We start from the raw sequence: 13,761 nt of genomic DNA, 5'->3' as shown, positions 1-13,761 counted from the left end.
TATTGCTTGGTAATATGCCCCATAGTCTTTATAGGGGAATGAGCTTCTCATCAGCTATGGTTAATGTAAATACATATAATATAAAACTGTATAGTATTAAAATAGAGGATGGGATATTCAGACTAGATAAACTGAAACTAAACTGAATAAGCTAAAATATTTAAAAAAAATAAAGAGGTTGAATCAAACCAATTGACATTAAAAAGCTTAACTCCGATGCTAGCATTAAATATTGTTGACTGTGGCATGGGAATGCATGAAGGAATAACAAGAACATGCTTGCTAATTTTCAGAAGTTAACCTAGGAAAGCTGCTATATTGAAGAGTATTCAATTCAATTCAATAGAGACTTAATTTCGGTTTTGATTCAAACCATAAAAGTACATGTGCAACAATGCAGTTTAAAAATACAATAATTATGTGAATATACGATAAAGTGCAAAAAATACAAGGATCATTAATTTACATACAAGAATTAAATTCAGGAGAGAAATAAATCAACACGGCAGACCATCACTGATCCATACAATTTCTTGTCCTTATACATAGCTTTAAAAATTCAGTCACTTGAAGAATACTGTCCTTATGCAGAAGTTGTAGGTACATAAGGGCTGGTCTGATTTGATTAAAATTAAGTTTTTTTAAAAGAACAACCAGGTAGCGTTTGCGTGGATAATCATAAAATCTACATAAAAATATAAAATGCAGCATATCCTGTGGAGACTTTCCGTCGCAGCCACAGGGTGCAGCAGATTTATTAAAAATGTCACTTTTTGGTCTAATCAGCAAATGGTGGTAGAGGTTTAGCCTAAACCTTGTTAGCAAAAATTTCTCATGAGAAGTCAATGAACCCGTCAAATATGGCTCCATTGATTCACATGTGTTAAGCATAACAGATTTTCTAACAGTTGGTTTGAGAAGCTCCACACCTTCCCTTTGCATGCTTCTGTCCATAAGGTTATGTTATGTTATGTTATGTTATGATTATATTTATATAGCGCACGGCTACTCAACAAGAGTGTCCCGGCGCTTTCAGAGAGCAGCTCAGCGGTTTAAAAAACATAACAAAGGACAGACAAGGAAAGTCAAAACGTGAGGTGGGAAAGAAAAAGCCTAAAGATTAAAAAGCCAGGTCCTCAGGTTTTTCCTGAACAGAAGCAAGCTAGGGACGCTGCGGAGAGCAAGGGGCAAAGAGTTCCACAGCTGGGGGGCCTTAAAGCTGAAGGAGCGACCCCCCAAGCGCGCCTTCCTCACACGGGGCACCACAGCCAAGAACAGGGATTCCGACCGCAAGGAGCGGGCTGGACGGTAGAAGGCCAATCTGCGCTGCAGATACTTAGCGCCGGAGCCAAAAAGTGCCTTGTGCACCAAAGTCAGTGTTTTAAACATTATCCGCTTTCGGATAGGGAGCCAATGGAGTGACTGAAGCACCCCAGATGTTCTTGCCCGCCTGGGAAGGCCGTAGATGGCGCGAGCCGCAGAATTCTGCGCCACCTGCAGCCTTTGAATCAGATACTCCGGAAGTCCTAAATAAAGAGCATTCGCGTAGTCCAGTCTAGATCCTATCAGAGCTTGGACTATGATCTTCCTATGCTCCTCAGTAAGCAGGGGTAGGAACTTCCGGAGCATCTTAAGGATGCCAAAGCAGGTGCCCGTCAGACCAAGAATGTGCGATCTGAACGTGAGGTCATTATCGACCTTGACACCGAGATTTTTGGCAGCCACAGATGGCTGGGCCGGGGGGCTCTTATCAGGCGGCCACCAGTCACGCCATTCCGGTTCCGACGCACACCCAAATAGTAGAACCTCAGATTTGCTGGAGTTGGCCTTGAGACCATTCTGCTGAAACCAGCCAAAGACCCTCTTCAGACAGCCCTGAATGCTCTCCCCATCAAATGATTGACCTTTCCTGCAAGTGAAGAGAAGCTGCGTGTCGTCCGCGTAGGACACGATCTGGGCCCCCGAGGCCTCCACGAGTTCCGCCAATGGGGTCATAAAGATGTTAAACAGGGTCGGGCTCAACACAGAGCCCTGTGGGACCCCGACTCCCAGAGGCGGCATCTCAGCGGAGCTCGAAGTGGCCCAGACCGTTTGTCGACGGTCCTCCAAGAATGAGGTGAACCATTTGAACACCGTCCCCCTCAGACCGATGTCATAAAGTCTGGAGAGTAGAGCCTCATGGGGGACGGTGTCAAAGGCCGCCGACAAGTCCAACATGACAAGCACAGCCTTCCCCCCTGCATCCAAAGTCTCGCGGATGACCTCTGACACCTCGAGGAGTGCCGTCTCCGTACTCAGGTTAGGTCGAAAGCCGGATTGCGAGAGATGCAGGAGATCATTAGACTCGAGGAAACCCGAGAGCACGCCATGCACGTGCTTCTCAGTAAGCTTCGCAAGAGCCGGCAGGAGGGAAATTGGGCGATAATTGGCCGGAACCCCGGGGTCCAATCCCGGCTTTTTGAGGAGAGGGATCACCATCGCCCTTTTCCAGGACGAAGGGAGCCGCCCCTCTCTCAAAATAAGGAAGGTCCGTTTAATTACCTCCACTTCCCTTTTTTCAATCCTACTCGGGTTTTCAAACAGGTCCAAGCGACCAAGCCTGGAAAAGCTGGATTTCAGGTAATTTAACCATGGGGTGCCCATTGCGTTGTCCTGGGACAAAAAATCTTTCATGATCAAGTGAGTCAATGGAATGTCCTCATTTAACCACAAATTTAGCCAGCATATCAGCGGCCTTAAAGAAAAAATGTTGCTTAAATAGTGTGCCCCCAGCTCTTCATGTACTACAAAATTGGAGGTACCAGCTGGGACACACAAGAGGCGCTTCATGAAAGAGTTTTCAGCAGTTTTTAACTGCTCCCCCACAACATAACCCCACAGTTCGCATTATAAAGTTTCATCATGGCACTGGTGGGTTTTTTCCCAAGCTTTGCTGCAAAATTAAAAATAGAGGCATTCACCCTAGCCAATTCGCCTTTCTTCTTGACAAGATGTGGACCCCAACTAAGTTTGTTATCGAAAATGACCCCAAGATACGAGAATGATTTCGATACAAGGATCACCACATCATCTAGCTTGAACAGGAAGTTTCTACTTGGCTGTTGGCCAACTTGCATAATATATGATTTGGAATTATTGACCAATAAGTCTCTGTCAGACATAAACAATTTAAAAGCATTGAGTAGAGCTTGGAGTCCCCTCTCAGTTCTAGAGATTAAAACCGCATCATCTGCATATAAAAGAACAGGAATACCCCGCCTTCCGACTCTTGGGCAGTCGGCATGGATATTCTGCAGGTCGCTATCTAGATCGTTGATATAGAAATTAAAAGAAAGGGAGCTAGAATGCAACCTTGGCGCACACCCTTTCTGATATCAAAATTACTGGTTACGCCCAAATCCTTAGAATACCTGACGTTGGCACTGGTGTTACTATGTAGGTCAACAAGGAAATTGACAATCCCCTTGTCAACACCCTTTGCCCTCATGGATTGCCACAGCTTTCTTCTGTTTACACAGTCGAAAGCAGATAACAAATCCATGAAGGCAAGGTGGATTGTACCCTTCTTTGCTATAGTATACTTGCTTAAAATTAAGAAGAGATTAAGGCACTGTGTTATAGTCGAGCGTCCACTGCAGAACCCATACTGCGCGATAGACATAATATTGTTTTCCAACTCCCAGTCCGATAGTCTCTGCAGTAGCATTCTGCCTACTATTTTGACCATGGAATCAATTAATGAAATTGGCCTATAACAGAGTGGGCTACCGCTGTCCCCCTTCTTAAAGACCGGAACAATTGTGGAGACCCCCCATGATTGTGGACAACCGGCTGTTGCAGCTGCATTAAGGACCGCCTCCAAAATGGGTGCCCAAAAGCTAGGGTCAGATCTATACAGATCAGGGGGGATCCCATCAGGGCCCGGAGCTTTCCCCGCTGTCAATCCAGCTATGCCCTCCATAATCTCACCTCTTTCAAACCTGATATTACTATCACTATCACAAGGGGGTAGTATATTCAGCAGGAAGTGCATGTTGATAGTTCCAAGCTCCCGAAAAATCAAACATAAATGCGAGGTTCGCTAGTGTGGTTATGGCACCAACGGCCACATGCATCATTGCACCCGTGTACGATTCCTAAATTGCAAAAATTAAGGAATCGCAATTTAGAAATCGCAAACTGCAATGCATGAACAATTCGCATTTATTTTTGCGATTCGGTATTTTTCCTTAATTGCGATTCACAATTTGCGATTCGCAATTAAGGAAAACCTTTCCCATTGATTCCTATGGGCAAAAAGGCCCATAGGAATGAATGGGAAGGCATTCACATTTTGCGAATTTTAAATTGCGATTCGCAAAATGTGAATACAATTTCAAGGGAGCAGGGGGGTCCAAAGAACCCATCCCTGCACCCCTGAAATGTAACTTTAAATGCAATTTACACACACACATGCCCCAAGGGCATGTGTGTGTGTAAATTAAAACTTTCAAAAATGCAATTTGTGCATATTTGAAAGTTTTCGGTAAATTAGCATGAAGTTCAACTTCATGCTAATTTACCACTTCCAAATTGCGAATTCGCAATTAAAAAATGATCATGCATTGCATTTAAGAAATCTGAAATTGCGATTTCTTAAATGCAATCGCAATTTTAGAAATCGCATCATGGTTGCGATTCCTAAAATTGCGAAATGCATCATGCATTCCAAATTAGTCAATTGCATTCGCAAACGACCGAAAATTGCAATTCGCACCGTTTGCGAATGCAATTGACTTTGATGCATGTGGGCACTAGTGTTTTTTCCCATTAAATGTTGAAACATTTGGACTTAGTGTCTGGAAAGTATGATCCGTGAACTCAGAGGAAGAATGTGATGCATGAATTATGATGCCTGAACTATGGGTATATTTAGTTTAAAGAGAATGCAGCTCATGGCTTTTCTCATTGAAAGTTATAGTAGTTTTTTTTCTTCAGATTCGCTTAGATGGTATTTTTAAGTATTTGTTTCTGAATTTCTTTTAATTTCATCCAATGCAAAAGGCCTAATTCGTTAGAATCTACTTGAGTATCAAGAATCTCTGCTGTCACAAAAGCACTGTGCCGACCTGCAACCAGTGATTTAGGGATTTCACTCTCTGTTGTGGTGCTGGGGAAGATCTAACATAGCTCCTGGAAATACATTCTTCAAGGTTGCTTGTTTAGAGCTCAAGCACCGTTTATGCATGTGTGACTTTTTCCTGCTCTATACAATAGTGAACCAACATGATTGCAAAGTGGAGAGGACCGAAGCAATTTCAAAATCTATAAATGACTTTGTACAAACTAGAGACCATATTCACAATTTTGAGAATTGATTTGTAAATAGTCCACGGTCTTGTCTGTTGCTATATTATGTAAATTTGTAGCATGCACCATCACCTGGGAAATATGTGTCTAGACTACTCAAAAAGACAGGTCTCCCGCTTCATGAAGTTTTCATAAATTGAGGAGGAGGCTCGTATGTGTGGTAGCATGTCGTTCCACACATTAGGAATGACATCGGAGAAGGGTCGATTGCCAGATCTGGTTTTCTATATGTGTTGGATTTTTGAAGGTAGGAGCCCGGACAACCTGAAGAGTCTAGAATCTTTGGGAAAGCAGATGTGATTGTTGAGGTAGTGATGTAAAAGTGTGGGTGAGGAGATTGAATTGGACTCTTCTGTGAATGGGGAGCCAGTGGACTCCTACAGCAGTGGTGTTTTGTGAGTCTGGTGTGCGAGGTTGAGAGTGATTCTGGCTGCCAAGTTGTGAATGGTCTGCAGCCTTTTGGAGAGTCTTTTGCTGATCACAGCATAGAGGAGGTTCTCATAGTTCAGTTTGCTAGTGACCAGGGCATGTGTGAAGGTTTTCCGGGGGCTTATCGGGTGCCGTATGAAAACTTTTTTAAGCATCTTCAGAGTGTGGAGCATGAGGTGGTGGGTGATGGCTGACTTGGGCAGCGATGTTGAGTTTGCTGTCAATGATGATCCTGAGGTTCTTGTCATGGCTGATGGGAGTTGGTGTTGGCCCTAGTTCTGTTGTCCACCTCGTGGAGTCACATGGTGATGTGCTCCTTCCAAAGACCTCAGATTTGTTCTTGTCAGTGTTCAGCTTTAGACTGTTGATCTTCATCCAGTGGGCAATATCAATCATGTAGGCATTAAACTTGATCATGGTACTGGGTGCAATGTCCATGACGGAGAGAATGAGTTGTGTGTTGATGGTACAAGAGAGGATGTTGATGTGAGAGCGGATGACAATGGCTAGAGGGATTATATATGCATCGAAGTAAGTTGGGCTCAGGGAGGATCTTTGGGGATATTTGCAGATGAAGTGTCTGGAGTATGAGGTGTACCATGCCAGGCTGACTGACATGGTTCCTTCAGTCAGGAAGGAGCAGGTCCATTGTACTGTGTCCTTGGATTCTGTTGTTGTTTAGCCACTGGACAAGGTTTGGGTGGGAGACTGTCAAATGCTGTAGAGAGGTCCATGAGGATGAGGGCAGCCATGTCTCCTCTGTTCAGAGTCATGCAGATGTCATCTGTGGTGACGATCAGGGCAGTGTCCGTACTGTGGTTGGGTGTGAAACCACACTAAGGGCCCTATTATGATGTTGGTCGGCGAGCTTCCGAACTGCGGTTGGAGACTTTCCCACCACAATCTCCAGTTTCACTTTCGACTGCCATAATGCAATGACGGGGATCAAAAGTGAAACAGGCTGGTCCTTCCTGCTGGCTTCCGTGGGCTGAAGGAGCCCGTTGGGCAGTTGGAAATGGCACGTGATCTCTTAAGGACAGTGGTTCCGCTGTCTGGATTACTACGTCAGTTTCCGACAGGCTTTCCATGTTGGGCTTTCCGAAATGGAAATCCTGTTAGAAAGTGATTTTTGGGGTACCTAGCAGGGCCCTTTCTCCCTCCAGCCTCCGGTTGGGAACAGAGGGGGCACCTATGGTGCCCCCCTGTGAATCCTTGCAGCATGTGGCAGGCACCGTGAGGTGCCTACCACGGGGTGCAGGAATTAGCAGAAACTCCCATAGAGAAATGAAAGAATGCAACCACACCATGTGCAGTGGCAGTGTAATAGCGGTGTCGGGACCGCCGACCAGCGGTCTTTCGGTCCTGAGACGGCAACAGTGTAAGGCAGACATTGTAATCAGGCCATGATTGGTTTTGAGGAGTCGGTGATTATTGAGGTATTCAGTGAGGTGTCTGCTGAGGATTTTCTTCAAAATGTTGGCAGGGAATGTTAGCAGAGAGATTGGTCCGTAGTTGGAAATCATTGAGCAATGGGAAGACAGTTGCATGTTTCGAAGCATCTGAGAAGATCACAGAAGTGATGTATGCATTCACAATGGTGCTGGCATCAATGTAGTTTGTCAAAGTGTCGTGTTTGGTGGTACAGATCAGTGGTGGTAATATCTTAGGCCAGATTTGAACGTGCTCCTGCCTGCATTGTACTGACGCATTCTACGTTTGTGCTCACGTTGTTTGCACTTTCATTTCATCAGTCAGAGTTCTTCCGTGTACCAATAGACCTGGGTCTACATCTTGCTGTATTGCTCTGTTTTGTTTTGGGGGAGACATGCAGACAGCGCAAGAGGTAATACAATTATTGATATTTTTGCTGGCTTTTGGTAGGACATTGCTGTGTTCAGGTTGTGGGTGTTGAGAGTGGAGTTCCAGATCTTGCCAGTGATGGTGTTCTAGTTTGGGTGGGCTGGTATGGTGGTGCTGCGTGTGCGTAGGACCGAGATGGGGATGCTGAACTGGGCGTGGTCTGTCCAGGAGGCTTGTGTGGACTATTCAACTTGGATGTTGTTGAAGTTGGTAAAAATAGGGTCCAGGAGGTGTTTGGTGATGTGCGTATGTCTTTAGATGAGGCCCAGGTTTCCAACGTCTTCAATGAGTGCTCTTGAATTAGGATCTGACTAATTTATTCACATGCAGGTTACAAACCTCTGTATCCTGATATCATTGATTACATTATCTAGCATATCTCACATCTAATTTCCAAGCAGAAAAAATGGCTCTTGAGTCACACATTATGAAGGTTATTCTACAGAAAACTAATAATAAGAAAAATATTAAAAACAACAGCATTGAGAACATCACACCAGTGCAAGGCTTGAAACATAGTTTTAGTTAGCATTTTGAAAGAGGAAGCCATACAGTTTCACACTCTAAAATATGAGAGAGATTTCTTCACAAGTCTACACACTACCATAATAGTTAGTGAGGGGCCATGCTGAATTTTCCCTTACTGTTCTTCACGATCCAGAATACTCCCAAAACCACAGATCTAATGTGGACTAACATGAATTGTGTTATTTAGCACAGGGACAGTGATTTTACTCCTACCACATTTAGTTGAATGACCAAGAGCTGTTAACTTATAACTGCTTCTCCAGAGAGTGCCAAAGGAGAAGAACGATTGGGATTTAGACACTAGTGTGGAATAGATTGCTTCTTATAATCCGGCTATCCACTCTCTACTTATTTTGTAGTTGGAGCTTTCTTAGATACACAATGAACATTTGTAAACAAGGCTTACTAGCTTAGCTTCTACCGCTCCAAAAAGTATGTTAAGCTGGTTAACACATATGTAAAGAACAGAAGTGGAGCTATCTAGTGTGAACAATCTCCTTTGGGTCTATTGTAGAAATTCACAATACAGTATATACTGTCAATGCTCTTTACACAGCAATCTCTACTAATTCTCAGTACCCACTTTTCAACTCAATAATTAAAGTATTACCTTTGTAGCTCTGTTTTATGATATGATTCCTGCACATTTATGGGTAAGAAAGATTCCCTTGTTCTATGAAGACCCTCTCTGACAAAGAGTCTATTGCTGCATAATGGTCTGTTCAGACTAAGAGCCAAATGTTCTAGTACCTGTTTATTGCAATAGAGTTTTGTTCCAAAGAAGCGGTTCTATTCTGCTGCTTTAATTGCACGTTTTTTCTAGTATTGTGCACCTTCATTTAAAGCATCTTGTTGTTATTACCAGATGTAAAAACTGGACTTTTATATGTGTCATGTCCTCTTGATGAAGAGGCTGAAGCTGAAGAGCGACTGAGGAGATCAATTTCGGTAAGCTGTTTTGCAGTGATCTTAAAGCATCCAGTTACAAGAACAAGGGCCAGTAAGGCCTATCAAGAAGTCCAGTATAATTTTCAGTATGGCTTATGAAGATACTATGTGGATATGATCAGTGATGCAATATCATGGTAAATAATATTGTTGGCAAAAATATTGTGGCAAAAATATTGTTTACCATAATATTGTGTTCCTATACTGATAATGGTAAGCACAAAGTATTTGGAAATATATCATTGACAGGTATATAATCTAAAAATACAAAAATATAGATTTTTTGATATAAATAGAGTTTAAACTACTGAGGGCCCGATGTAGGTCGGTCGGTAACGGCCGAAAATCGGTATTTTCGGCCGTTTCCGACCGGTATTCAGTAATCGGTATGTAGGGACACATTATTTTACAGATTCGGTAAATTTAACGATCGGTAAATGTACCGAATCTGTAAAATACCGAATCGGTATTTATACCTATTCGGTATTTTTGATATGTAGGTGGGACTCTTCTGAGTCCCACAAGCCTTACAGAATCGGTATTTTACCATGAAATCCAACTTCATGGTAAAAAAACGATTCCGGTGTGCATGCACATGTGTGCATGCACACCTGTGGCATATGACAGGCAGACCTGCCCTTAGGGCAGGTATGCCTGCCACATGGCCCCCGAATCTTTTTTGGGGGTGCTAGAGGGTGTCAAAGTGACACCCCCTGCACCCGTGTCAAAATCTGTATTTACCGATTCGGTAAATACCGACCGGTAATGCCCCATTCATTCCTATGGGCTTCAAAGCCCATAGGAATGAATGGGCCATTACCGGTCGGTATTTACCGAATCGGTAAATACAGATTTTTACCGATTCGGTAGCAGGAACATCTGGATGTTCCTACATCTCAACCCCTTAGATTTAACGATTTTTAATTACCGAATCGGTATGATTCGGTAATTTAAAATCGGTAAATCTATTTTACCTACATCTGGGCCTAAATCTTTAATATTTTAATATCTGAATTTAATATAATGGGAAGTAAATGAATTCCACTAATATGTAATACTATATACAAATATATACTCATATAAACACACACACATGTGTTTGCGTTTTTTGTGTTTTTATAAATATGTATATATATATATAGTGACATACTTAAGAATATTCAGATTATATTACTTTTTTATGATTCTGTGTGTGTATATATATATATTTATATGTACACACACATATATACACACACACACATATATATACACACATACATTAAAAAGCTTATTTTTAATAGTTGTTTTTTGTGTATTTATTACATGTGTGTATATATATATTCACTGAAAAAACCATAGGTTATAGACCATATATAGTTAGGAATTAGCATTTACAAAACCTTGAAAATTCACTGAAAAAACCATAGGTTATAGACCATATATAGTTAGGAATTAGCATTTAGAAAACCTTATTTTACTCACACAAAACCATTGAAATTCCATATATAGTTAGTTGCACTAACTATATATCGCGCACCCGCAATCCACTGCTGATGATGTCACATATTACATCATTCATGACATGTCAGTGACATCACTGATGACATCACTGATGACATCTCAAATGACATCACTGATGACATCATCTAGTGTCTGTGTGTTTTTGTAAAGTTTAAATACGTTTTACATATTGAAGAATGAGTGGATGTATGGAAGACTGAGTGTGTGTGTGGCTGGCTGGGAGGTGTGTGACTCTGTGCATATCAATGTGTACTTGTATCAGTGATTGTATAAGAGAGTAAGTATGTGTTAGTATATGTGTGAAAAGTATGGTGTTCTGTGTTTAACTATAGATGAGGAAATCGAAGTGTGATTGATTCTTCACAGGACTGACTAGGTGTATGAGTGCATATGATAGTGTTGTAATAATGAGTGACTGTATGTATGAGTGATTGTATGGGTGAATGAGTGAATGTGTGTGTAGACGTAGGAATCAGTGAGTGCGTATGTAGTAACTGGTATTGGTGTGTCATGATGTCATCAGTGATGTCATTTGAGATGTCATCAGTGATGTCATTTGAGATGTCATCAGTGATGTCATCAGTGATGTCACTGAAGTATGGTGTTCTGTGTTTAACTGTATAGATGAGGAAATGGAAGTGTGATTGATTCTTTACAGGACTGACTTGGTGTGTGAGTAACTCAATGGATGAGTGGCAGTGTGTGACTGTCTGCATAGGTGTATGAGTGCATATGATAGTGTTGTAATAATGAGTGACTGTATGTATGAGTGATTGTATGGCTGAATGAGTGAATGTGTGTGTAGACGTAGGAATCAGTGAGTGCGTATGTAGTAACTGGTATTGGTGTGTCATGATGTCATCAGTGATGTCATTTGAGATGTCATCAGTGATGTCATCAGTGATGTCATTTGAGATGTCATCAGTGATGTCATCAGTGATGTCACTGACCATGTCATGAATGATGTAATATGTGACATCATCAGCAGTGGATTGCGGGTGCGCGATATATAGTTAGTGCAACTAACTATATATGGAATTTCAATGGTTTTGTGTGAGTAAAATAAGGTTTTCTAAATGCTAATTCCTAACTATATATGGTCTACAACCTATGGTTTTTTCAGTGAATTTTCAAGGTTATGTAAATGCTAATTCCTAACTATATATGGTCTATAACCTATGGTTTTTTCAGTGAATTTCATTGGTTTTTTAACAGCTAATATCTGTAGCTGTAAAATGTATTCTTCTTTAAATCCAAAAATATATTTTATATGTTTATTAATAATTTTTTTTAAAAATATTTTTTTTTCTTCGCTCCCGCTTCGCGAATCGGGAAGCTTCCCGTTAGCTGACCTTGATGCCGCGAAATAGACCGTGAGCCGGTAAACGTTCCTTTACCGCAACTGCCGCGTTAGAAAACAACATCGTGACGCCTCCCGTCCGCATGACGTTTCGCGTTGTCGCGTGATACGTCATATGACGTGCTACGTTAGCGAACTGGTACGCGAACCGAGGCGCAAAGCGCAGGTTTCTGGAAGCAAACCGGGAGGCGGCGCAAAGCGCGTAACGTAAACACAGCAGGTCATGTGACTTGGTAATAACACTTTTCATTGGTTCATTTCACTTTTGGTTTCCTAATGATGTAAGACTAGGTCATATAATCTAAAATGAATACTTTTCATTGGTTGAGAACTATTGTTTTTCCCAAATGATGAAAATCCCTCCTTCTTTCCTCACTCTGACTTTCATCATTGTGAGAGAAAGACCCTTTGTTACCAGTGAGCAATGGCTTCTTTAGTAGCTTCAGCTGGTGCTTCCCCACCACCTCCACCACATCCAAGGAAGAGAGGACCACCTGCTGAAGTTATAATTCAGCAAGAAGAGGAAGAAGAGGAAGAGGAGGAAGAGCACGAAGAGAGGCAGTTTTTGCCTGAGGAGCCCAGGACGTCTCACCGGAAAGAAAACTTCATTTGGCAATTTTTTTAAATTCCCAAAGGTCAGAAAAAAGTAAATGCAAGATACGTAACTTGCCTTATATGTCAAGATAGACTGTCCAGAGGGACCGAGAAAAAATACAGTTTCGGAAACTACACAATGCATCGCCATATGACTAGGTGGCATCCTAACAACTACAGTGCTGCACAGTTTCGTAACGACCTAGATAATCTCCCTATTATGGCCAGAAGATCTGTTGTACCGGAAGTAACGGGACCAGAGGGCAGGGAGATGGTGCCAAATATACAAATGAGATTTGGTGAAGTAAAACAAGTCTGCGTACATTGCAGTGGATTCATTTGCTACAGAGAAAGTAGCATCACTCTGATCAACAGAGCTATTGACAATCATATGCAAGTTTGTACGAAACGCCCCAAATAATAATTTTTTTTTTTTTTGTTGCTCCTGTTGAGCCCTTTACAATGAATCGTTTTCGTTCCCCCCCCGAAAAAAAAACAAAAAAAATATAAAACCGTTCAGAAAAATTCAAAAAAAGTAAAAAAATGTTCAGAAAAATAATAAAAAAAATATAAAACAACAAAAACAATTAAAAAAAAGTTCTTTTCAGAACTACCTCCCCGTTATTAAAAAATTGGTACAATATTTGGAACTGTGCCAACCTCTATTTCTCTTAGTTCGCTTCCCAGTTCGCTCGCCGGTACGCGAACCGGGAGCAACCAAAAAATGTTTTTTAAAAAAAAGAACAGTAAGTATAAGGGAAGGAAACAGACAGTTATGTTAAAAGAAAGACAGCTATAGGGGAGTAAACTAGAGATACTATTACCCGTAATCCACTGCTGATGATGTCACATATTACATCATTCATGATATGGTCAGTGACATCATCAGCAGAGGATTGCGGGTAACAGTATCCCTAGTTTACTCCCTATAGCTGTCTTTCTTTTAACATAACTGTCTGTTTCCTTCCCTTATACTTACTGTTCTTTTTAAAAAAAAATGTTTAGATCAGTCAGAAACAGTGAAAGTAATGAAATATAAAAGACTACGTAGAATATGAGCACTGTATGCAACAACTTTGACACTTACAGAAGCCTCACCTTCTCCATGCCTCCTACACAGTTCTACATGTACATCATAAATGCAAACAGAACAGAATTAATTATACATGTTAAATGGTTTATTTTTGCTG

This window comes from Lissotriton helveticus, chromosome 8 (assembly GCF_964261635.1).
Source record: "Lissotriton helveticus chromosome 8, aLisHel1.1, whole genome shotgun sequence".
Taxonomy (NCBI): Eukaryota; Metazoa; Chordata; class Amphibia; order Caudata; family Salamandridae; genus Lissotriton; species Lissotriton helveticus.
The sequence above is the reverse complement of the archived record's forward strand: the minus strand, read 5'-3'. Positions refer to the sequence as shown.